A 26,367-nucleotide genomic window follows, 5' to 3' on the forward strand; every position below is an offset into this window, starting at 1 on the left:
AGCAGCCTTCCTGAGTGAGTGCCTTCAGGGCGCAGGTCCTGTTTTACACATGGAAGTGAATCAGAGTGGGACACTGCCTTGCCTTAGAGAGGTCACACTTCTTCTCCTTCTTCTTCTTCTCCTCCTTCTTCTTTTTTAAAATTTGTGACAGAGTCCCGCTCTGTTGCCCAGGCTGGAGTGCTGTGGTGTGACCTTGGCTCACTGCAACCTCTGCCTCCCAGGTTCAAGCAATTTTCCTGCCTCAGCCTCCTGGGTAGGGTAGCTGGGATGATAGGCATACATTACCATGCCTGGCTAATTGTTGTATTTTAGTTTCACCATATTGGCCCGGCTGGTCCCAGTCTCCTGGCCTCAAGCGATCTGCCCACATCAGCCTCCCAAAGTGCTGTGACTACAGGCATAAGCCACCACACCGGGCGAGAGGTCACACTTCATGCCAAGTGGGTGGCAGCCACTCAGACAGCACCCCAGCTGGCACTGGGAGTGAGGCGTGCTCAGTGTCCTAGGAAGGCAGAGGGCTGCATGAGAGGTTCCAGGAGGAAGGACTGGAGGAGGATTTGAGATTTTCACCTGAGCAGCTGGGTGGATGGAGGGGCTGTTCACTGAGAATCACAAGAATGTGGATGAGCAGGTTAGGGCACTAATAAAGCACTCTGTTTGGCCCGCGGAAAATTTGAGATGTTTCCCTGTGTCCAGCTGGGCCTTTGGGAAAGGTCAGGGCTGGGCATCTGACTGGGATGGATGTCTCTGGCAGGCAGCAGAGCATGTGGATGGTTTGTGAAGCCTGGAAAGGCATGAGATTTCTTGTGGCAGTGCCCACTGCAAATGGAAGGGCATTTGGCCTGAGTCCAGACATATACAAGTTGGGCAGAGAAGGGGGTGGGTCCCCAGGACCCACCGAGGAGCAGCTATGGAAGTACAGGGAAACCAAGGGTGTGGGGTCACATGGAGCAGGAAACTCAAATAAGATGAGGAAAGACGTTTTAAAGACGATCAGGGCTGGGACAGTGGTTCATGCCTGCAATCCCAATACTTTGGGAGGCTGAGACGAGAGGATAGCTTGAGGCCAGGAGTTTGAGACCAGCCTGGGCAACATAGGGAGACCTCATTTCTATAAATAAATAAATAAATAAATACCATTGGTACTTGGCATTTCAGGCGGGGAACAGCAAACACATGAAAGTTCTGAGGTAGGAAAGGGAAGTGATTAGCGCTTGCTCCTGGTTCCTTTATCAGACCTTAAAGAGATGCAGAGACATTTCAGGTACTCCTTGGCCGAGCTCCTTCAGGGAAGGCCTAAGTTCGTTTTTACTTCCCCTCTATTAATTTTTTTTTTTTTTTTTTTTGGAGACAGAGTCTCATTCTGTCGCCCAGGCTGGAGCGCATGCAGTGGCACCATCTCAGCTCACTGCAACCTCCACCTCCCGGGCTCAAACGATTCTCCTGCCTCAGTCTTCCCAGTAACTGGGACCATAGGGACGCGTCACCACGATCGGCTAAGTTTTTTTATTTTTAGCAGAGATGGGGTTTCATCTTGTTGGCCAGGCTGGTTTCGAACTCCTGGCCTCAAGTGATCCACCTGCCTCCGTCCCACAAACTGCTGGGATTACAGGAGCGAGCCACCGCGCCTGGCCCTACTTCACTCCTAACGCCCACCATACGTGCTTCCAAATGTTTGCTGAATGACAAGGTGAACGAGTGAATGGGACTACGTGACTTCGGGCAGCAGGCAATCCTATTCCTTGAACCTCAGTTTCCTTTTTTGTAAAGCAAGCCTGTCTCTCGCTCTCTGCCCTAAAAGCCTGAGTTCTGGGCTTGAGATGAGCGCGTCCTGTAGGGCAGACTGCAGGTGGACGTTGAGCTGGGTCTTCTAGGAGGCCAGGATCCGGCCAGCTCTTGGGTCCGGTCCTCCCGCGGGACACCGCACGCCCAGTCCCAGCGCCGCCCCGCCCAACCTGCCTTTGTTCCCCCAGGCCCCGCCCTCTCCGCGCAGCTCGCTCCCCATTGCCCGGGGGGCGGGCCCTGGGCGCCCGGCTCCGCTGGGGGCGGGGCTGCGGGCGGCGGGCTGGGCCGTGTGCACCTGCGCGGTGTGTTTCCCGGCCGCAACCCCGCGCCAGCTGCAGCTCGTTGATCCGAGCCGGATCCTGAGCGGGGAACACGGGCTGAAGCGGCGGCGGCGGCCCCGCCCCGGGGCTCCATTGTTGAGGCTGCCGCGGCTCTGTCGGCTGCTCAGCTGCGCTCCAGTCGGCCCAGGCGCCGCGGCGAGGAGCGAGCGCTGCGAGGCGGCAGCCTGAGGTGAGAGGGCGCGACGGGCGACGGGGTCTCCGGACCGGGCGGGGGTCTCTGCCCCGCGCCTGGCGGCTCCGAGCTGGGCTCCGCAGGGTCTGAGGTTGGGATCCGGGGTCCTTGCTCCAGGGCTTTGTCTCGGCCTTGGGCGGCACCGGGGGCTTAGCGCCTGCTGCGGTACCTCGTGGGCCCGCGGGGTGTCCTGGTCGCCCTGCGGGTGAGGGCCGGTCCCTACTGCTCCCCGGCTCCCCGCGTCTGCCGCGGAGGGGACTGCATGGACCCAGGCGCTGGCTTCTGCCCGGTTCCCCGCAGCGTGGCTGGTCCCCGCGTGCAGCAGAGGGGGCCCTGCGAGGGCCCACTCGTGGGGCGGGGTCCGGGCCACCGCGAGAGGGAGACTCCGCCGCCCTCCTCGCCCTCCCTCGCAGCGAGACTGCTTCCCTAGACTCACCGAGGGGACTGCGCGGACCTTCGGACGAGGGAGTCCGTGACTCTGCGTGGGGGCTCTTTCCCGGCCCCGCATGAGGGCTTCCTGAGTGTTTTGTCACCTATATAGGTGGCTGCGTGGACCCGCGCGCGTGGGTAAATGCGAGGTCCTTTTTCAATACCGTGAATCCAAGTATTCGTGCTATTTTAAATCTGCAATTCCTTGACTCTCCAGAGGGTTTTTAGATTAATTTTTTTTCTATTACTTCCTAGCGTTTGTTGCATAGTTCAGAGTACTTGATTAAAACTTAACAGGTCTGCCTGGTACGGTGGCTCACGCCTGTAATCCGAGGACTTTGGGAGGTCTAGGCAGGCGGATCACTTGAGGTCAGGAGTTGGAGACCAACCTGGCCAACATGGTGAAACCCTGTCTCTACTAAAAATACAAAAATTAGTTGGGTGTGGTGGTGGGCGCCTGTAATCGCAGCTCCTCAGGAGGCTGAGGCAGGAGAATAGCTTGAACCCGGGAGGCGGAGGTGGCAGTGAGTGAAATGGCTGCACTGCACTCCAGCCTGGGCCATAGAGTGAGACTTCCTCTCAAAACAAAAACAAAAACAATGTACTGGGTCTACCTCTGGCTCTGGAATTTTCCTGGAAGGCCTTCTCTTCTGGGCTTCATTTTTCTCACTTTTGAGGATCGTAAACTACATAATTTCCAAGAATTTTTGCCCTACACCTTTAATTCTTTCAAGCAAATATAGCAGAGAAAAATTCTCTTCCCCGCAATGGTGTAAGGAAGTCTCTCACAGAAGGGGACACATGGGTATGGAGAAGACAGAGGGTATATATATATATATATATATGTTTTTTTTTTTTTTTTTTTTTTTTGGTGACGGAGTTTTGCTCTGTTGCCCATGCTGGAGTGCAGTGGCAGGATCTTGGCCCACTGCAAGCTCCGCCTCCTGGCTTCACTCCATTCTCCTACCTCAGCCTCCCAAGCAGCTGGGACTATAGGCGCCTGCCACCATGCCCGGCTAATTTTTTGTATTTTTAGTAGAAACAGGATTTCACTGTGCTAGGCAGGATGGTCTCCATCTCCTGACTTCGTGATCTGCCCGCCTCGGCCTTCCAGAGTGCTGGGGATTACAGGTGTGAGCCACTGCGCCTGGCCGACAGAGGATGTATTTTTGAGCTCTACATTTCAGAGTTCTTTTCTCTAGCCCTGGCCTGGGTCCCAAACAGGGAACTTAATTCACTCTATCCCGAAGTATACTCTTGCTTTGATGCCATTGGTATGTTGTCCTAGAGATTTGCTGTGGCTGCTAGGAGTGTTTCAGAGTTAAGAACTGATGCAACCTCTCTTTTGTCAGTTTATGAGTCTATAAACCATCTTGTTTCCTTAGCGTTATCTCCCTGGAACTGGAAGGTCAGAGATGAAGTTTTCTTAGATTATAAGTCTCAGTCTTTGCTATCTACCTTCGTCTGTCTCCCATGTCACCTGCTGTTTTTTTTTCCCCCTGTTTTTCGTTTTAATGTTTTTATTGGATAGGTGTCTATTATTGCAGGCTACCTCAAAACATTTTTGGATATTGACAGGATATAAGTATGAATAATATGTAAAAGATAACTTATTCTAGTTCTTTTGAGCAGAGGATTTGGTTTTGATATGTGGCCCTATTAAAGCTTTTGTTAAGCCCAAGTACTTGCTGAACTTCAGTTCCCTTACCTGTAAAATGGAGTTAGTTGTTAATAATACCTGTTCTGCCTAACTCAGGAGATTGTTTTGAGGATCAAATGAAATAATGAATGTAATGGAATTTTGTAAATTTTAAATGAAATATTGTATTACCTAAGATTTTTTTTTTTAACGCCATATTAAGAATGGAATGAATCTGGGTTTTCCTTTGAAATCCGAAATATTTAATGTATAGAGAAGTTTTAATGTGTCTGTTGGGGAGCTGCATTAGGATTGTTTTCTATCTTTAATTGGCCAGTATTTTTTTATATTTTAGCATTTTTGGGGAACATCAAAATTTGTGTTTCAGTTATCATTAATATTTTACAAAGTTATTGAATGTGCATGATTTAATCTTTAACAATCTCTTCAATTATTTACATTCCCATGTAAAAAATTCAGTAATGAACGTCCATGTAAATAACATTCCCATGCTTTAATGAAGCATAATTTCTTGACATTGCAGTTTCTAAGTGCCCTGTGTTGAGGTTGGGAAAGCTAAAGGGCAGTCAGAGGTCAAGGTCAGCAAAGCGTCACCTTTGACATTTGAAATCCAGCAGCAGATATCACAGTGAACCCCATTCCAGCATCCAGGAAGTTTCTCTGCCCTGCCTCTCCTCCGGCCACCTCAGAATCTGTGTCTGCGGTGTTGGTCCTGCTTTCCTGTCTCTCCTCTGCCTTTTCTTTCTCTTCACCAACTTCTACCGAGTGCCTCTGATGTCTCAGACAGTGGCAGTGGGATTACAAAGGCTAATAAACCCAGCCCTGGTCCTCAAAGAATTTATGTTTTCTGTGCAGATATTAAGTGACACTGTCATATATAGTGTTGACAAACATTGATACAGATTTCCTGTGAAGTGCAGAAGCACCATCCTAGAAGCAGAGATGCAGAGGCAGCACTGGTGACTCACACGTGGAGAGCTGGAGTTCTTGGTCTAGTGGGATAAACTGACCTGGACATCATTTCAGTGCAGCGGAGAGTGAGTGCTGGGATGGGCTCCCTTGGGGCATCTGGGGCTGGGTTTGTCTGGTGTTTAGTCTCCTGCCTGGTACTTAGAGTTTATCAGTAAGATGAGCATTGGGAGGCTTCTAAGTGAAAAGAAAGGCAATCACTTACCTGAAACCTAAAATTTGTAGGTGTTCTGGGCCATTTATAATTCACTGAATCTGTTTTGTCAGAACAAGTCTATCATTTATTGTTTTGGATGGAGTGTGGCCAGCCCTGCCTTGCGATGTAAGGAAATCAGGAAACGCTTGTCAGGTGTCAACACTGTGCCAGGAACTCTTCTAGGGGTTTCCACGTGAATCACTGTATTCATTTCTGTTGCTGCTTTACCACATTTCCACAAATTTAGTGGCTTAAAACAATTGAAATTGTATCATCTCACAGTTCTATGGGGCAGAAGACTGACGTGGATGTGACTGGGCAAAAATCACCATGTGGGCTGGGCTGCATTCCTCACTGGAGAATTGTTTCCAAGTGCTTTTGGCCAAATATAGTTCCTTGTGGTTGCAGGACTGAGGTGTCTGTTCCCTTGCTCTCCATCTGTTGGGAGCTGCCCTCAGCTCCTGAGGCCTCTATCTGGTCTTTGTACGTGGTCCCATCAGCTCAGGACTAGGTAGGCCAGGGACCTGGTCAGGCTCTCCAGTTCCCCTTTGTGCATTTCTCTTCTTGCACTCGGAGAAAGTTCTATTCCCTATTTTAAAATATTTTTTTGAGATGGAATCTCGCACTGTTGCCCAGGCTGGAGTGCAGTAGCATGATCTCAGCTCACTGCAACCTCTACCTCCTGGGTTCAAGTGATTCCCCTGCTTCAGCCTCCTGAGTAGCTGGGACTACAGTTGCCCGCGATGACACCCAACTAATTTTTGTATTTTTAGTAGAGATGGGTTTCACCATTTTAGCCAGGATGGTCTCCATCTCTTGATCTCGTGATCTGCCTGCCTTAGCCTTCCAAAGTGTGGAGATTACGGGTGTGAGCCACCGCGCCTGGCCAGTTCTATGCTCTTAGAGGCTCATGGGATTAGATTGGACCTCCCTGGATAGCCCAGGATACTCTTCCTAAGGCCTGTGGCCAAGCCCTTTTGCTGCACGACATAGTCACAGGTCTCGGGGGTTGGAATCTCCCACCACAGTTACGGATCCACTTACTACAGCAGCCTGGGAGGTGCTTTTTGTCACCTCTGGTTAACAGATATCAATTATTTATTTATTTATTTATTTAATTTTTTTGCAAGTTGGCAGGAACATGAAGGTCCTTTTTTTTTTTTTTTTTTTTTTTCTTTTGAGACGGAGTCTCATTCTCTTGCCCGGGCTGAAGTGCAGTGGTGCAGTCTTGGCTCACCACAACTTCCACCTCCCAGGTTCAAGCAGTTCTCCTGCCTCAGCCTCCTAAGTAGCTGGGACCACAGGCACGTGCCACCAAGCCTGGCTAATTTTTGTATTTTTAGTACAGACGGGGTTTCAGTATGTTGGCCAGGCTGGTCACAAAATCCTGACCTCGTGATCCACCCAACTTGGCCTCCCAAAGTGCTGGGATTACAGGCGTGAGCGACCACACCCAGCCATGAAGATCCTTCTTAAATGAAAAAACCGTTCCTCTGACTTGATGTGAGGCTGTTGGTGAGACTGATAGCAGTGGAGACAGGTCCATCAGAAATGGAGCTAAACTTTGTTTTCTGGAGTATTTTGATGGCCTGCCCTGATCATGTAAGTTTTGCTAAGAAGTCATTAGAGTAATTCCTCTACTGGAAGAAATACCATATGGGGAATTTGGGACCTTCCCTTTTCAAGTTTTGCACAAAGGACTCTTCATGGGCGAAAAGTACATGATTCCAGGTCCATTTCTAGAATGGAAACAGCTGCATCAACCCAACAGCGATTCACATTCCTGAGTTTGAGAGAATCTGATTGTTTCAAGGCTGAAGCCAAAAGCCCAATAAACAATGTTTGTACCTTTATTCATAGTTAGGAATTAGGTGCATCCTGTGGTCAAGCAAACAACTGATGGTGGTCACCAAGTAGTTTAAAACCAAGTAGGACCTCATTTTATCATGTGGGTGTTTTTGATTTTCTTAACTAAGTTTTTATTTTCCTGTGCAATAAATGACAAACTCTGACTTGAAATGCATTTCCTTTAATAAACCAGAATCTAGGGCCGGGCGCGGTGGTTCACGCCTGTAATCCCAGACTTTGGGAGACCGAGGAGGGTGGATCACGAGGTCAGGAGATTGAGACCATCCTGGCTATGGTGAAACCCTGCCTCTACTAAAAATACAAAAAATTAGCCGGGCATGGTGGCGGGCGCCTGTAGTCCCAGGTACTCGGGAGGCTGAGGCAGGAGAATGGCGTGAACCTGGGAGGCAGACCTTGCAGTGAGCGGAGATCACGCCACTGCACTCCAGCCTGAATGACAAAGCAAGACTGTCTCAAAAAAAAAAAAAAAAGAAAAGAAAAGAAACCAGAATGTATAGTCCTAAGGTTTTTAACCTGGCTTTCAGGACTTTATGAAGTCCCCAAAATCCTGTGCAACAATTTTGTGTATCTGCATCCATGTGTGTTTATGGGGAGATGATTTATAGCTCTCCATACTTTTTCAAAGTGGTTGGATTCCAAAAAATTTTATTATACACCACTTTGGCCTGGTGTGGTGGCTCACACCTGTAATCCCAGAACTTAGGGAGGCTGAGGCAGTAGGATCCACTGAGGTCAGCAATTTAAGACCAGCAACATAGCAAGACCTCCACCTCTACCAAAAAAAAAAAAAAAAAGAGAGAAAGAATGCTGGGCATGGTGGTGCACACCTGTGGTTCTAGCTGCTCGAGAGGTTGATCACCTGATCCCAATAATTTGAGGCTGTAGTAAGTTAGAATTATACCACCGCACTCCAGCCCAGGCAACAGAGCAAGACCCTCTCTCAAACAAAAACAAAAAACCATATCACTTAATATACTATTGTTGTTGGTCAAATATCAGATTTTGTTTAAAAACTAAATACTCTTTTTTTTTTTTTTTGAGATGGAGTCTCGCTCTGTCGCCCAGGCTGGAGTGCAGTGGCATAGTCTCAGCTCACTGCAAGCTCCGCCTCCTGGGTTCACACCATTCTCCTGCCTCAACCTCCTGAGTAGCTGGGACTACAGGCGCCTGCCAGCACGCCTGGCTAGTATTTTGTATTTTTAGTAGAGACGGGGTTTCACCGTGTTAGCCAGGATGGTCTCGATCTCCTGACCTCGTGATCCGCCCACGTTGGCTTCCCAAAGTGCTGGGATTACAGGTAAATACTCATTTTTAGCAAAGTTGTACAGGCCTACAGTTCTAAGAGTCAGAAATTAACAAGGCTTAGGACAAAACCCAGCAATCCCCCACCTTACCCTTCTCCACTCTGATCCCTGCTCCTTGGAGGTTACTGTGTTTATGTTTTAGCTCGTTCTTCTAGATTGTGTGAAAGACAGGGAGGTGTCCTACTATGGAAGACAAGGATTCAGGCTGCTTACCTTCCCCGCTCCTCCTGTTGCCCACGTTTTTCTCCCCCATCCTCTCAGTATAATTATTGTGCTAGTGAGGCCAGGCACGGTGGCTCGTGACTTATCCCAGATTTTTGGGAGGCCGAGGTGGGCAGATCACTTGAGGCCAGGAGTTGAAGGCCAGCCTGGCCAACACAGTGAAACCCCGTCTCTACTAAAAAATACAAAAATTAGTCAGTTGTAGTGTTGCACACCTGTAGTTCCAGCTACTCAGGAGGATAAGGCACAAGAATTGCTTGAACCTGAGAGGTGGAGGTTGCAGTGAGCTGAGATCGCACCATAAGCTGAGATTGCACCACTGCACTCCAACCTGGGCAACAGAGGTAGACTCTGTCTCAAAAAAAATTATTGTGATAGTGGGATACATAGTATAATAGTGTATATATTTAGTATTCTTCCTGGTTTTTGGCCCACAGCTTCTAAAACCCTTGTAATTTCCTGAGTGATAGGAACATCATTGGTTATAATATTTGGTCTTAGGTTTCAATACCTGACACAAGAGCTTCTAAGACTTTGGGAATCTCTGGGGCGATAGGAGTGTCTTTTGTATGATAATGAGATGACAGGGGGCTTCGGCCCCTAGACAGGTTCAGGATCAGGGCTGGTTGCCAGAAAGATGAGTCATGATTATAGAGTTGGACATGTCAGCCCCACACCTACCTCTGGGAGGGGAGATGAGACAGGCTGGAGATTGAGCTAGTCACGGGTAGCCAGTGACTTAATCATGTTGATGTTATTAAAACTCCATAAAACCCTCTAAATACTGGGTTTGGGGAGCTTCTGGTTTGGTGAACTCATTTGGTGCTGGGGAGGTGGCACTTCCAGGCATGGGAGCCTCGACCTCTCTGCCCCGTGGTGTGCCCTGTGCCTCTCTTGCATTTGGCTGTTCCCGTGTTCTCTTCTTTGTAATAAACCAATAAGAGTAAGTAAGTGCCAAGCACTTTGCGTCTGTCACCTCTCTTACTTTTTCAGCAACACTGTGTGGCAGATAATGTCCTCATTTTGCCGGTGACAAAATGAGACTGATGCATTGAGTAACTTGCTCAAGGTCACATAATAAGCGGAATTCAAGCTCTGACTCCGAAGCCTGTGCTTTTAACGAGCATGCTGCATACGCGGCCTCTTTATTTGTTAGGAGTTTCGGTGTCTCTAGGGCCTGACACCAAGTTGACCGTCGTGTCCTAGAGCTGTTATAAGGGAGCTTTTAGTGGCCCTGCTGAGAACAGAGCCAGCACCTCCGGATTGGCAGGGCAGGGGCTGTTCCTGCTGGGAGCTGCAGGTCACTCCCTGTAGCCCTTGGCTGATCTTGCTCATCCACTCCCTCCCTCATTCAGTAGTTCCTGAGTGCCGCCTCTGTGCGGAGGAGAAGGAGGCAGCCTTCCAGCCCAGGTGGGGCCTGCAGGTACACAAAGGGAGAGGCAGCTGTGCGCTGAGCTGGCTGTAGGCTGGGACAGTGTGGCTCCAGAGGTGGCGATAGAATGCTCTGGGACTGCAGAGAGAACACATGCTTGTGAAAGGGAGGAAGGGGCAGTCACCGCAGAGGAGGTGTACTTGAGTTGGACTTTGAGGGAGGAGTTGGATTTCCACAGTGGAACCGAGCAGCTGAGGCTTTCTCAGCAGCTGAAGATTACAGCCAGCCAGCCTCAAATGTTCAGTTTTTCCTGAATTCCCTTTTTTAAGAGAGTGCAGTAAGTTTTCAACAGAGATAAAGCAGTCACCTCCATGTCATTCATGTTCTGCAAATCCTATGTGTAGTTGTTGATGCTTAGCAGATGGGGGCAGCCTGGGCCATAAGAGAAGAGCCTGTGTGTCCACTTGTTTGGACATCAGTCAGGTGTGGCACAGGGCAGTGATCACTGCCTTCCCCTGAGGACCTCAGTTGTACTTTTATGTGGAGAGGACAAAGAAAGCTGTTGTACAGGGGGCAGGAGACATTTCAACTGCAAAGCAAGGCACAAAATACACATAGTCTGTGCCCTGCATGAGAAACCTAGCAGAACTGTGTGCTGATTCCACCCCTGCCTCCCCTTCTGAGAGCGAACCGTCCATTGTACCATGGTGGAAGGCATTTCTGAAGCCTCTGCAATCGGAGTGATCTGTTACTTGCCCATTGAGCCTTGGGGCAGCAACCAGATGGTGTGGCTGAAACACAGGCCTTGGCCAGACGTGGTTGGTCATGTTGGTTCTGCCACTGATTGTGAATTACAAAACCTTGGAGAAGTCATTGTCTTTGTGTGTGCCTCTCATGTAAGATGGGGAACACTGTGGCCATTGCAGAAAAGCAGATAGGTGGAGCGAGTATGGAGTGCTTTGTGTGTGTGTGTCATACGGTGAATGAAATGGCACTGATTGACGTTATTGATAGTAATAACAGGTTTAATTCAGGAATAAAACTGGTAAAGTAGGCCAGGTGCGGTGACTTACGCCTGTATTCCCAGCACTTTGGGAGGCCAAGGCGGACGGATCATGAGGTCAGGAGTTTGAGACCAGCCTGGCCAATATGGTGAAACCCCATCTTTGCTAAAAATACAAAAATTAGCTGGGTGTGGTGGTAGTCCTGGGTGTGCCTGTAGTCCCAGCTACTTGAGAGGCTGAAGCAGGAGAATCGTTTGAACCCGGGAGGTGGAGGTTACAGTGAGCCGAGATGGTGTCACTGCACTCCAGCCTGGGCTAGAGAGTGAAACTCCATCTCAAAAAAAAAAAAACCTGGTAAAGTATTTTACCCAGCCTAGGTACATGTGGTAGAGCCGAATGAAAGCTTAGAAAAAGATGACTTGAGAACTAGCCCAGCAGAGGAATCAGGTGGGATGTGTTGTTACTGAGTAAGTGAAATTTGCACCTGCTTTCTCCCAGGCCTCGCTGAGTTGTGTACAACAGAGAGCTCAGGTGTTGGGGGCAGTTGACCGGTTGAAGAATGCATTGCTATTATGTGAGGAACATTGGGCTTTGAAAAAGCAGAACTGGATCCACGTTCTTGCCTGGTAACTCTAACTATCATCTAGTTTGTAAAGGGGAATACAGTTCACTGAAAAATTCTTATGACCGTGGGGAAAGGATTGGGGCGTCTGCATTGGTGTGTGTAATATAGGTCATATGAAAGAGCATTTAGGCTGGAGGGAGACTTTTCATCTCTATAACTTTACTTTCACAGGACAATTCCATCATGATTTGAAGATTTTTGAGTCAAAACTACATTGTTCTGCTATGTGTTTTGGGGCAAATTTATACATACAATTTGCTTAAATATTTCAGATGATACAAGAATATATGTGTAGCATAAAAAGCTGAAATTTGCATTTCCCCTTCTCTAGAAGTAACCATTGTGAATAGTTAAGTCTGTATTCCGCTATTTTGTGTATTATAAATACACTGTGAATATATGAGTCTATATAGACATATATGTTACAGAAACACATTTTTAGAGATGGAATATTGCTGTGTTGCCCATGCTAGTCTCAAACTCCTGGGCTCAAGTGATCCTCTCGCCTCAGCCTCCCAAAGTTTTGGAATTACAGGCGTGAGCCACCGCGCCTGTCCTGGATGAGTATATTTACTAATTGCTAAGTTACTCTGTTCATTACGTGTCTATTGAACTCCCCCATGTGCCAAGCATTGTTCTGAATACCTTATATGCACCAATTCACTTAATTTTTAGAGAAGCTCTATTGTTGCGTCCCTTTTACAGTGAGGAAACTGAACCACAGAGAGGCTGGGGACGTTGTCTAACATCACACAGCCAGTGCTGTTGGAATTGAGGTTGGAACCCAGACAGCTGGCTTCAGATCTCTTAGCTGTTATCATAGATGGCACACCCAAACCTTAGGGCCACCTCCCAAGCCTTGCCTGAGCTCTGCCTGAGCTCTGCGAGAGCCGTGTATGTGAGGTTTCTTTCCTCTTTAAGAACACAAGTCTTGGAATTGTCCCAGACCCTGGTAGGAGCTCTTGAGGACCAAAAAACAGGGGTTCTTCAAGCCTGCCCCAAGGCCAGATCTCTGATTTAGCTACTTGGAAGGCAGACGTGGAAGAGAGTAATTTTGCCAGAACAAAAAGTCAAGATTTCTGGGCTGACTCGGCCAGATGCGGTGGCTCATGCCTGTAATCCCAGCACTTTGGGAGGCCGAGGCAGGTGGATCACCTGAGGTCGGGAGTTCGAGAGCAGCCTGGCCAACAAGTTGAAACTCCATCTGTACTAAAAATATAAAAATTAACTGGGCGTGGTGCTGGGCGCCTGTAACTCCAGCTACCAGGGAGGCTGAGGCAGAATTGTTTGAACCCGGGAGGCAGAGGTGGCAGTGAGCTAAGATTGCACCACTGCAGTGCAGATTGGGTGACAGAGTGAGACTCCATCTCAAAAAAAAAAAAAAAAAAAAAAAAAGAGGGAAGGGGAATGGCTGGGCTGTCTCATCCTGGGGAAGAGGCCCTACAGCAGCCGTAGGACCTTGGCCACTTGGTTGGAAAAGAAGGAAGGAAAAGCTTCACCCATGGCGGTGACCTGGACTGCAGAAACCACACTAAACAGTCCACGTCCTGGAGCCTGGCCACCCCATTTGCTTCTCTTCTCCTTGGGTAGAGGGTGTGGGGAGCTTTCTACCCTGGAGGCTGAGCAGTGCAGCTTCTAACCAGGGTAGGCGTTTGTCTGTTCCTGGGAATACAGACAGCATTCTCATAAGCAGCCCAAATACTCCTGAACAGCTTTTTGTAGGGTGGGGTGGAGCGGGGCAGAGGGTCATTTTGACTCATAGGTACCTTTTCCACTTTCACGGCTGATAACTGTGTTACAGATTAAAGTTTTGTTTTTGATACTGAAGAGGGCTTAAGAGAGTGAGCTATTATGGCACATCTAAGTCTGCTAAAATAGAACCGCGGGGTAGTGTAGGAAAATCTCTTCTAAATTATGGATCATATATGGTGAACATTAGAAGCCATGTGTACCTAAGTTGACAAATCAAAACATGGCTTGTCTTTGGGTGACCCAGGTAAGTCTGGATGCCACTGCGCCTTGTGTGAACACAGGATGCTGAGGTGTAGGGATCAACAGGCTTTTTCTGGACATCTTGCACTTCTCCCTTGGGGTAAAGTGGGGCAGCAGTAGGAGCACACAGCTGTTGGGCCCCTAATATTTGTCAGCTGTTTTACATGTGGGATTCCATTTAATGCAATCTTAGAGGTAAAATTATTTTATTGAAGATGAAGATAGAAGCTTAGAGAAGTTAAGAAAATTGTTCAAGGTCACGTCATTTGTTTTTTTTTTTTTTTTTTTTTTTGAGACAGAGTTTTGCTCTTCTTGTCTAGGCTGGAGTGCAATGGCGTGATCTTGGCTCACCACAACCTCTGCTTCCCAAGTTCAAGTGATTCTCCTGCCTCAGCCTCCCGAGTAGCTGGGATGACAGGCATGAGCCACCACACCAGGCTGATTTCATATTTTTAGTAGGGACGGGGTTTTTCCATGTTGGTTAGGCTGGTCTTGAACTCCCAACCTTGGGTGATCCGCCCAACTCGGCCTCCCAAAGTGCTGGGATTACAGGTGTGAGCCACCACGCCTGGGCAGGGCCATGTAATTTAAGTGGAAAGATGAAGTACTTGATGAACTCAGAAGTTTGACTTCAAAGCCCTTGATCTTTCCATAACACATGGTTCCTTCCCCGGTTAGTGGGGAGTGACTGAAGAACTCAAGGAAGTTGTGTTTTGTGGAAAGAAGACCTGAGGGGTGTATGGTCTTTCCAGGCTTGGAATTGCCATGCTGGGCTTCTGAATTGTGTAGCTGGGCCATATAGAGAGAAGCCCCTCATTTAAGACTTATTCTTTGGGGGAAATAAAGGAAGGCCGCCCACATGAGACAGGCAGAGATGACTTTCTCAGAGCTGCTGTGGCAAGGGAGTCGGCACCATCACTTGCGTGTGGCAGAGACTGACATGCAAGTGAGTGGCAGATGAGGAGTGGGGAAGCTTCAGGATGGAAAAGAATGGCTCTCAGTGGAGGCTGTTGTGGGGGCTGGAGGCGGCTGTGCAGAAGTGGGGTGTCCTATGTGATTCGTTAGGGGTGTATTTGGCTTTCTTTGAATTATCCTAAATGGAAATAGGGGCCAAAATTAGGGTGGCTGTCAGTTTTGAGTCAAGTCCTGGCCACGGACAGAATCGTGGTTTAGTTTCTGGGTTGTGGAGAGAGAGCAGTCTGGCTTCCTGTCTCATGTGCTAGCCTGGCTGGCCTCCTAGCTGTTTACTGTAGATAGGGGATTGGTTTCCTGGGTGGGCAGCTACAGGTTGTGGTCTGAGTTCTGTCTTTATACATATGATCAGGCATGTTCTGTTTGTATATTCAGTCCCTCATTTTTCTTGTCAGTAAAAATATCAAATGACAAATTGGATACATTGGGAACTTTTTAGATGTCTGTGTCCCCTGGAGGAAGTTTTCACGTTCACATTTAATCAGAATGAATATAAACAATTGGGCCATTTATCTTGAAGTTGTAAAATAGGAAATCTTCAACAATACTACCTCAGCGCCATTTCCTGTCTGTCCATCGTTAGGGAATGTGTTTTTATCCCCCGCCGGCTCATCGTCCACCAGTTTGTGGTTGATCCACTTCTCTATACGTCTTGTCTTGTGTGCATCTCATTGTTTGCTAGTGTTAGCTTTCCCCTTCGTCAGTGTAGTTTATTTGTGTAGCCTCTGTTGGTAGGAAGTTATTTGTGGAATTTGTGAATGGAAGGGACCTTGGAGGTCTGCTAGGTCAGCCCAGTGATTTTCAAGATAAACAGAAATACAGGGAAATGTTCCAGCTTCTTTGGTGGCAAAACCAGGAATAGAAAGCAGTGTTCTTTGTGCCACAATGTCATTGGAAGACAACTCAAGGTGGGCCTAAAATGCAGAGTAACTAACTTTCATTTATCTCTGCTTCTGACTCTTGTTATCAGACATTTTAAATTGACCTTAATGTGTTCGCAGAAATATGAAAAGTTCTGACTTGTTTACATATAAGGTACTTCTTTGCCTACTCATTTGGTTGTTTTTTTCAACAGGATTGAAAAGACATTGTTATAAACTGAATGTTAATGTCCCCTCCAGATTCTTGTACTGGAACCCTAACTGCCAGTGTGATGGTATTAGGGGATAGGACCTTTGAGAGGTGATTAGGGTTAGATGAGGTCATGAGCGTGGGCCCTGGTCTGACAGGATTAGTGCCCTTAGAAGTAGAGAAACCAGGCCGGGTGTGGTGGCTCACACCTGTAATCCCAGCACTGCCTAGCTAATTTTTAAATTTTTTGTAAGGTCAGAGTCTTGCTGTGTTGTCCAGAGTGGTTTCAAACTCCTGGCCTCAAGCAGTCCTCTCACCTCAGCCTCTCAAAGCACTGGATTACAGGCGTGAGCCACACGCCCAGCCCAGTGATTTTTTGTTGTTAAGATCAAGGACGGGTTCCCTGGCTTGGCATTCAAGGCTCATGATCTGGGCGTGATATGCAAGTTGGGTTGCAGTGTTTCCATTCCCGCCATCAGCCTTGCATTCCAACTTGTTGCCTAAGCGCTGTTCTGAAGCCCAGCCTGAGAGCTGCATTTAGAATTTATACCTTCTCATCTCTTCATCTTCTTTGCCTATGTTCTTATCTCCATCTGGGACATCGTCTTCACCTGTGTTCTTATTTCCGTCTGGGACATCGTCTTTGCCTATGTACTTATCTCCATCTGGGACATCGTCTTCACCTGTGTTCTTATTTCCGTCTGGGACATCGTCTTTGCCTATGTACTTATCTCCATCTGGGACATCGTCTTCACCTGTGTTCTTATTTCCGTCTGGGACATCGTCTTCGCCTATGTTCTTATCTCCATCTGGGACATCATCTCCACACTTCTGCCTCTTTAAATCTTCTCCATCCTTCAAGACTTGAAATACTCACTTCCTTTACATGATCCCCGCTCTGACATCCAAGCTAGAATTAATCTTTCTTCCTTTGAACTCTGATAGTGATTAATGTTTTTCATCCTTTAATTATGCAGCAGTCCTGTGTGTTAGATATTATTATTTCCCCAGTTTTTCATAGTTACTCTGAAAATATTTACTGTAGTCATATATTTTGAGTATGTAATATGAGCGACATTCAAAAGGTCCTGGAGAGTGAAAGGCAGTCCTACTCCCATCACTGCTCTGTGACCACTGTTGCCAGTTTTGTTTGTTTGTTTGCTTGTTTGTTTTTCCAAGATGGAGTCTTGCTCTGTCACCAGGCTGGCGTGATCTCAGCTCACTGCAACCTCCACCTCCTGGGTTCAAGCGATTCTCCTGCCTCAACCTCCTGAGTGGCTGGGACTACAGGCGCGCGCCACTATGCCCAGATTATTTTTGTATTTTTAGTAGAGACGGGGTTTCACCGTGTTGGCCAGGATGGTCTGGATATCTTGGCTTCTTGATCCACCTGCCTCAGCCTCTCAAGGTGCTGGGATTACATGTGTGAGCGACTGCACCCAGCCTATGTATCTTCTTTTTAAAACACAGATGTTGGCATAAGATAAACAGTGTTCTCCATCAGTTCCCCACTGGTAAATATTTAGGTTATTCCCAACCGTTTGGATTAATCAATGCTGAGTTGTACGTAATTCTTCCATATTTGCATCAATATGTTCATAGGATGCATTGCTAGAAATGGAATTGTGGGATTCAGGGTTCTGCACATTTTAAATGTTGATGGGTGTTGCTCGATTCCCTTCTGTTAGGGCCATACTGTTATCTCACTGTCAATGTGTAAGGGCGCCTATTTCTATTTCCTTGCCAACAGTTTGTTCTGACATCACACACACACATAAAAATAGCCCTTTGTTCCAAAAACATGGACATTTTACCTTTCTACTTAAAGTGTGAGCACACTGACTGAAGCTCTGTGTTGCAGTGATATGTGCTGCTAGGATTGTGGCTCTGTTTTGAATTTGCTAGCCAGGCTATGGCTTTCCAGTCAGTTATTTTTTGTTTTCTTCATGTTGTTCCTGCCGTTGGGCTGGGGTAACCTGTGTGAATTTCCTTCTACTGCCCAGCCAGATTTCCTTTCCAGTGGATGGGCTTAGTGTCTCATATGGCAGTCCTGTTTCCTGGTGATCTGGGCTTAGTGTGTCATCCGGCAGCCCTGTTTCCTGGTGATCTGGGCTGAGTGGCTCCATGAGAAGTTGCACCCATCTTCTCCAGTAGTGCGTCTTTTCACAGCAAGCAAAACATTTTCACCACTTTTCTAGCGGTACAGGCACTAGCTCTTTTCTGGGCATCAGGAGACCTGGCTTTGTTCTGGTTCAAGCAACAGCTGGTGAGTTACCAAAGACAAGTCGCATCTGGCCCCTGGTCCTTTGCTTTATAAGTGAATCGCAGTCCGAGTGGGCATCACTGCCCTGGTCTCTATGCGGTGCTGAGTGTTGTGGGGATGATGGCTAAGTGTCAGGATGCATTTCCACTGCTAGGGGATTACAGGCCAGCCAAAGACACAGGAGGAAAGCTAACAGCCCTGGGCAGGTACACACAACGAGAGGAGTTTGAAAGGGTGGTTCCAAGTTCCTTGGTGTGATTGATGTGATCACAATAAACATTTTATCTCTAAGTCTTGGGCCATTGGACCAAGAGAAGAGAGAGCTGGTGTTGAGTTGTAGTGAGAGGTGTGTGGTTCGTGTGCCTGCTGAGCCTGGCTGGGACTCAATTCCATTGAGTCCCATTCCATTTTACCTTCTGTTTCCACCTTTTTCGTGCTCCTGCTTGTTTCTCCAGAAAAAAATGCAATAAATTGCTTTCAAAAACTTTACAAAAGCCATAGATGCTTATTGAAAATAGTTCAAATGATATGGAAGACAGAAAGATAGTGAGTGTTTTTCTGTTGTGTGTTTGGATGAATGTGTCTTTGGGGTAGTCACTATTAACACTGGGTGTATTTCCTTCCAGATCTTTTCCAGTGTACCTACAAATACATATGTACACTTTGTAAAAAACAAAATAGTACCTGATAAACATTGAGTTCCCCTACTCCCACTGCACAGTCTACATGGACATCCTTTCATGGTGATACGATGAGACCTGATCGACTCCTTTTGTTCGCTGGAGGGGCAGGTAATAATAGCTACAGATAACTCACCTTCAGTGGGCATTTACCATGTGACAGGGTCTGTGCTCCGGGCAGGCTACATGAAGTGGGTCTTAAGGCTTTTTACAACAATGCTATGGGTGAACACAGTAATTGTTAACATTTTGCAAATGATAGAATTGCAGTAGAGAGAAGCAAAGCTGCTTGCTCAAACTCATGGCATGATTCCTGAGAGAGAGAGAACACTTTTAAAACAATTGTTGCTATAATCAGGTGATTTATGATCATTTCAAGAAATAGTGCATTCAGCGAATACATTTCAGGGTCTGGTACAGTCTGGGAGCTGGTCCTGAAAATGCACTGGGCTAGAGGTAAGGGAGCGGTCCATTGGCCCTGGACCGCTAGTGCAAGGAGGGAGGTCCCGGGGAGAGGGGGTATGGAGAGGAGGTCTCTGAACAAACCTTGCAACATCCATTTCTGCTGAGTCTGGTCCGAGGTCTGGGTCTTGACATGCACACTTTTCAGAGATACTTGGTTTTGATTTTTATCATGGCTCACCTGAGCAGCCATGGTTTCAAACTGCCTGGAGATGTGGTCTGGAAGGCCAGTGCTATGCCCATCCTTCCCGCTCCTGCAGGAGGGGAGTCATCCTGGACTAGAGGGCTTTGCCTGTAATCAGCTATCTCATAATAAGTGGATTTGATGCTGGTTTCGCTAGGTCAGGAAATTTCCCATTTGGAAGGAAAACTGATACTTGTTTTTGGGTTTTGCTGAGGAGTCACAGGGTTTAGAGCAGGGACTGGAGGTTTGTTGAGACACACGTGAGTGCACTCAAACATCTTCCATGAAACGTGGAAATAAAGACAGTGTTCCAGAGAGGTCCCTGGCTTTGGGATATACATATTTCAGTAACAGAATGGCACTGGATGTCTGCTGAATTTTTTTCATGCTATTTTGGCAAATTTTATTTGGGTGTGTGTCTCCTTTACAGACGGTATGACATCAGTTTTTGCCACCAAGTATTTACAGCCATTGGTCCCTCCTATGTGGGTCACTTTTGTGCCGTGGTTTCTTTGGGCAAATTGTAGGTCTCCTACCCAAAGCACATTGCCCATTTCAAGGTGCTCCTGGTTTCTGAACACCTGTGGCAGTGCCTTCCCTGTAGGTGAATCCAGCGGAGAAAGTACCCCTCCCCAGGAGGTGGGGACTGGTGATTGCCTGAGTGAGGAGGCCGGGGATGAGCCCTGGACTAGAATTTGGGACTGGCTGCTTTTTCCTTCCCCTCCTCTCCCTCCTATTTTGCCACCACCCCCACTTTTTAAAAATTTCTTATTAAAAATTAAGCAATTATTTTGGTTTCCTTTATTCGCTATTCCTTTCTAATCGCATGCAGAGTGAGCCTAGGACAGTGGAAAGGAAAGTTGTACTTAGCTTCAGATGATCCTACCAGTCCCGCATTGAGGGGCTTCCGCCAGGCAGCATCGTCAAGTGGCGTTGAGGTTCTCCTTTCAGTCCTCAGCGTTAACCAGCAGAGGCAGGTGGTACTTATTCCTGGTTAATGTTGAGGAAGTTGAGCTCAAAGTGGCTAAGGGAACTTCCCAAAGTCACATAGGAAGTAGCAGAGTAGAACCAAACACAGATTGTCTCTGAATCAGGCAGGTCGTCCGATTCCAAAATGGGCTCTTAATTTTTGGAGGTCAAAAAGCTGAACAGACACAGATATTTCTTTTTTTTTTTTTTTTTTTTTTCTTTTTGAGCTAGGGTTTTGCTCTGCTGCCTAGGCTGGTCTAGGCTCAAGCTGTCCTCCTGCCTTAGCGTTCTGAGTGCTGGGCTTACAGGTTGGTGTCACCACACCCAACCGAACAGACATTTCTTGAAAGAAGACATACAAATGGCCAAAAAATATGTGAAAAAAATGTTCAGTATCACTTACAATCAGAGAAATGCAAATCAAAACCGCAGTGAGGTATCATCTCACCGATTAGGATGGGTATTATCAAAAAGACAAAAAATAACAAGTGCTGGCAAGGATATGGAGACAAGGGAGCTCTTACAGGGTGTAGGGGGGTGTAAACTAGAGCAGCTGGCTGGGCGCGGGGTGCACGCGGACATCCCAGCACTTTGGGAGGCCGAGATGGGCAGATCACCTGATGTCAGGAGTTTGAAACCAGCTTGGCCAACATGGTGAAACCCCGTCTCTACTAAAAACACAAAAATTATCTGGGCATGGTGGATCACACCTGTAATCCCAGCACTGTTGGGCGACTGAGGTGGGCGGATCACTTGAGGCCAGGAGTTCAAGACCAGCCTGGCCAACGTGGTGAAACCGCATCTCTACTAAAAAATACAAAAATTTGCCAGGTGCAGTGGCAGGCGCCTGTAATCCCCGCTACTCAGGAGGCCGAGGCATGAGAACCACTGGAACCCGGGAGGCGGATGCTACAGTGAGCGAGCCGAGATTGCACCACTATACTCCAGCTTGGGCAACAGTGAGACTCTGTCTCAAAGAGAAAAATGAAAAAGAGTAAGAGTAAGCTAGGGCACCCACTATGGCAAACAGTATGGAAGTCCCTCAGAAAACTGCAAATGAAATTACAGTGTGATCCAGCAGTCCCACTACAGTGTAGATACCCAAAGAAAAGGAAATCAGTGTTGGAGGGGCATCCACACCTCTGTGTTTCCTGCAGCACTGTTCACCATAGCCAAGGTATGGAATCAGCCTCGGTGTCCAACAGCAGATGATGGATAGAGAAAATGTGGTCTTTATACACAGTGGAGTACTAGTCAGCCATAACACAGGATGAAGTCCTGTTATTCTCAACAATGTGGATGGAACTGGAAGATATTATGTGAAATAAGCCAGGGACAGAAAGTTACACAGCATATATTCTCTTATGTGGAAGGCAAAAGGAGTGGATCTCATGGAAGTTGAAAGTAGACAGAGGATCCTAGAGCGTTGGAAGGGTGGGGGAAGAGGGAGATAGGGAGAAATTTGTTAAAGGATGCAAAATTAGAGCTGGATAGGAGTAAGTTCTAGTGTTTTATAACATAGGACGACTATAGTTAACAAGAATATATAGTTTCAGGCTGGGCACCATGGCTCATGTATGTAATCCTAGCACTTTGGGAGGCTGAGATGGGTGGATCACCTGAAGTCAGGAGTTTGAGAGCAGCCTGGCCAATGTGGTGAAACCCCATCTCTACTAAAAATACAAAAATTAGCCGGGCATAGTGGTGGGTGCCTGTAACCCCAGCTACCAGGGAGGCCGAGGCAGGAGAATAGCTTGAACCTGGGAAGCAGATGTTGCAGTAAGCTGAGATCACACCACTGCACTCCAGCCTGGGCAACAGAGCAAGACTTTGTCTCACAAAAAAAAAAAAAAAAAAAAAAAAAAGAATATATAGTTCCAGATAATTGGAGGAAGGGTATTGAACGTTACCAACACAAAGAAATGATAAATGTTTGAGATGGTGGATATGCTAATTACGCTGATCACATAAATTACATGTAATATAACATCACTATGTGTACTCCATACATATGTAGAGTGCACAATTATGTGTCAATTTAAAAAGAAAAAGCTGAACTTAGATTGCAATGGCTAAGTAGCTAGCTTTTTCATATTTTTGATATAGACCCGGGGCATTTATTTTAAGTAAACTACCCTTGGCTTCAGGAAATGTTTAGTATTTGAATTTTAGCCTTGCATTTTATTATACAGAGAAGTAAAACTGTAGGCTTGCTTTAGATACAGTCACAGGGGTTTGCCGTGATGACTTTTTGTGTAATGAGGGGGAAATATACCTTAATTAATAGGCATACATGCTCATTTTTCTCCCTCGTACACATTTTTAGTTGTTGTCCAGGCATTGTGATACTTATGTAAACAGTATGTGATATCTTAGGTAGGAATCAGAATTTTAAGGTAAGAATACTTAGAGTTATATATTTTTCAAGCTTTCAAAGTGGACATTTTACATGTCTATTATATAACTGTAATTAAATTTTCAGAAAGACAATACCTGTCTCATATGGGTGATGCTCTAGCATGTTTTGTTTGTTTGTTTCTTTCTTTTCTTTTGTTTTTTTTTTGTTTTTTTTTTTTTGTGGAGACAGTGTCTCACTTTCTCCCAGACTGGAATGTAGTGGTGCAATCATGGCTCACTACAGCCTCAGCCTCATAGGCTCGAGAGATCCTCCCACCTCAGCCTCTCAAGTAGCTGGGACCACAGGTGTACAACACCATGCCCAGCTAATGTTTAAAATTTTTTGCAGAGACAGGGCCTCCCTCTGTTGCTCAGGCTGGTCTGGAATTCCTGGGTTCAAGTGATTCTCCTGCTTCATTCTCCCAAAGTGTTGTGATTACAGTCATGTGCCACTGCCTGGCCGCATATAAGTGGGATGATGACTTTAGCCTAGGAGTTCCACACCAGCCTGGGAACATGGCTCAAGACCCTGTCTCTACAAGAACTAAAAAAATTAACTGGTCGTGGTGGTACCTGCCTGTGGTCCCAGCTACTCCAGGAGGCTGAGGCAGGAGGATAACTTGAGCCCAGGAGTCAAAGCTGCAGTGAGCTCTGTTCTTGTCATTGCATTCCAGCCTGGGTGACAGAGTGAGACCTTGTCTCTTAAAAAATGTTAATGGCTACCTGATTATTCATAGGAAAAAAACCTGAACTCTGATCTAAACCTTATACCTCGTACAAAAATTAACTCAAAATGGATCATGGACTAAAATGTACAGTGCAAAATAAAGATGAAAAGAGGAGCTAGAGACTGGGAGAAACTATTTGCAAACCAGATGTCTGATAAAGGACTCATATCTATAATATATAAAGAACTATCAAAATTCAGCAGTGAAACCAAATCATCTACTTTGAAAATGAATAAAAGACCTGAAGAGGCATTTCAGATAACATATAAGCACAGGAAAAGATGTTCAACATCATGAGCCATCAGAAAAATGCACACTAAAGCCACATCACTATACACCTATCAGAATGCCTAAAATAAAAGGTAGTAACAAGACCAATGCTGGTGAGGATGCAAGGAAATGGGATCACTCACACTTGGCTGGTGGGAATGGAAGATGGTACAGCCATTCTGGAAAACAGCTGACAGTTTCTGAAAAAACTAAATGTGCAATTGCCATAGGATGCAGCAGTCACATTCATGGGCAGTTATCCCAGAGAAATGAAGACTTATGTTCACACAAAAGCCTTTATGTATCTGTTCATAGCAGCATTATTTATAAAGGCTAGAAACTGGAAACAGCCTGGAAACTGCTCAGCAGGTGAATGGTTAAACAAACTGGTGCACCCAGGCCCCAGATACCACTCTGCAGTAGTTAATGACATCGTTGTTCATCAGTCTTTCAAACTAGAAACCACTATCATGCTTAATCCCCTTTTTTCCATCCTGGGTCTGAGTGGACTTCATTTTGCATTTCTTTCCAATGCATTTTCCCTCTGTCCTTTCTGGTTGCGCCTCATGCCTCATTTGAACTATTGTAAGAGCCACTGAATTGTTTCTCTGCCTCATCATGGAATCCTTTCTACACTTGATGCCCCGCATTGTCATTGGAACAATCTTTCCAAAACATGAACAAACTAACTTAAAGGAATATCCCACGTAGCCTTCCAAATAAGTATAAGCTTTCTGTTAGAAGTTTTACTTCTTGTCTATAGGGAACCCCAGAACTCTAGAGAGACGGATTTGCTGTCTGCATTTTAAGATCAGGCAGAAATCCCTGGAGGGGCCCATGTGGAATATTGGCACAAATACTGGTTGTAGAATCAGAAGCCCTCATATCCTGGTTCTAACACCAGCTGGATGTTCTTGGGAAAGTTTTGGTTTCATAACCTCAGAAACTCCATTTCTTAAGAAATGGAGATGAGGAAGCTTACTGAAGGGATCACACAAGGCTGCTGGGAGGAGCGGATGAGGGGCTTGGTGAAAATGCTGTGTAATCCATGAAGCCCGTTATATGTGTGAGAAGTGGAGCTGTGTGAATAGCGGTTCTGGAATCACTGTATGAAAACGATGGAAAGCACATTCATATTTCTGCCTGATGATACCACTGGGCACCTGTGTTGTACATGCCTGCAACATGAGTGAGGCCCGGGTCAGTACGGCTCACAGTTTGGTTTTCATGCAGTTAGAAAGGCCCGAGAGGACCCTTCCCCCCTCCAGCTGTAGGAAGGAGGTGGCTGTCTCCTGCCTATATTTGGTGGAATTGTCTGTGGTTCCTTAGGGACAGGAATGCAGGGAGTGGGGGGGGAGAAAGCCGGCCTGACTGCTCGCTAGTCAGCCTTCCCCCACGGAGGAGTGGAGGGGTCATTTCGTGGTAACCTGCCACGTCTTTCTTAACCCATCTGCTCTTAGAAATGACCAGCATGACAAGTAAAAGACCCGTTAGAGACAGATGGGCTGTGTGTCCCCTGCGTTTATGGCTTTGTGGCCTCAGAGCTGTCAGGACTCGATAGCTTTCTGGGGAATGCTGGGTCAGCCAAGGGGCTGAAAATAGTGAGAGGAAGAAAATTCCCCCTCGCTGCTCTGCTCTGGGAGTGGTTACTGAGGAGAGCAGCATGGAGAGCCCAGCCGTGGGGTCCCTCTCAAGCACGCCCTCACCGCAGTGGGAATGCAGGTCTCAACCTCCCTAGGCCTCCGTGATTTTCGTCTGTCACATACTCACCTCCAGCAGGGATGTCTATGGTGATGAGATGAGGGAGCATCATAGCAGATGTGGCACTTAGTAGGCTTGCGATGAGTGGACGCTGGCGTCAGTGGAACAGGAGACTGGGCGCTGCGTGTGGACGCACTCACGTGCTGGTGGCATGGGTGGACAGAGGAGAGAGGGACGCTCTGCCATTCTCCTTTTGGCCTGTCACCCCCGCTGTTTTGAACAGAATCCCTGAGTGTATTCTGTTGCCCCAGTCAACTTGGTAGGCTGATTGCTCAGTTTTCTGCTTCCACATTTGATTTCTTATGAATGGGAAAAGGAATACTTCAGTTACTTTTCTGGTTGATGGCATATATTCCTTGATATCACCTTAATGCTTTTTAATTTCTATGTATTTTGGATTCTGGAGCTTGCCTGACATCTGTGGTTTTATGCCTCACCCTCTCGCGTAACTGTTGGCCACACCAGGACCAGAGAGAAGTGACCAGACCGATTGGTAGCAGGGCTAGGACTGGAATTCCCCAGCCTTTTGGCACCCAGCAGGCTCTGTTTTCTGTATTGCACTGCTCTTCCCTATTTCGACCCCTGTTAGGACAGTGGATGTGAAATGTAGCTGGGCGCTTTTGGGGGTGTGTTAGGAGTGTGGCAGATGCCTCAGACTGGCATTTTCCCC

The 26,367-nt window shown here is 47.0% G+C and overlaps 1 protein-coding gene and 1 pseudogene across 4 annotated transcripts in view; one reads left to right on the forward strand and one right to left on the reverse strand.

Moving 5' to 3' along the window:
* Positions 1–1,487: 1,487 nt before the first annotated feature.
* LOC135971354 (uncharacterized) lies at positions 1,488–2,926 on the reverse strand (annotated as a pseudogene).
* LOC135971355 (SH3 domain and tetratricopeptide repeat-containing protein 1-like) overlaps positions 2,147–26,367 on the forward strand; it is a 52,219-nt gene continuing 27,998 nt past the window's right edge. For 2 of the 4 annotated variants that reach the window (XM_073993935.1, XM_073993938.1), the window contains exon 1: positions 2,147–2,295. The gene's annotated coding sequence lies outside the window, so the exon portion shown is untranslated. Of the gene's footprint in view, positions 2,866–5,307; positions 5,425–26,367 lie in introns of all 4 variants that reach the window. The other 2 variants (XM_073993937.1, XM_073993936.1) reach the window with 2 other exon arrangements.

The sequence above is a fragment of the Macaca fascicularis genome, chromosome 6 (assembly GCF_037993035.2).
Source record: "Macaca fascicularis isolate 582-1 chromosome 6, T2T-MFA8v1.1".
NCBI classification, from domain to species: Eukaryota; Metazoa; Chordata; class Mammalia; order Primates; family Cercopithecidae; genus Macaca; species Macaca fascicularis.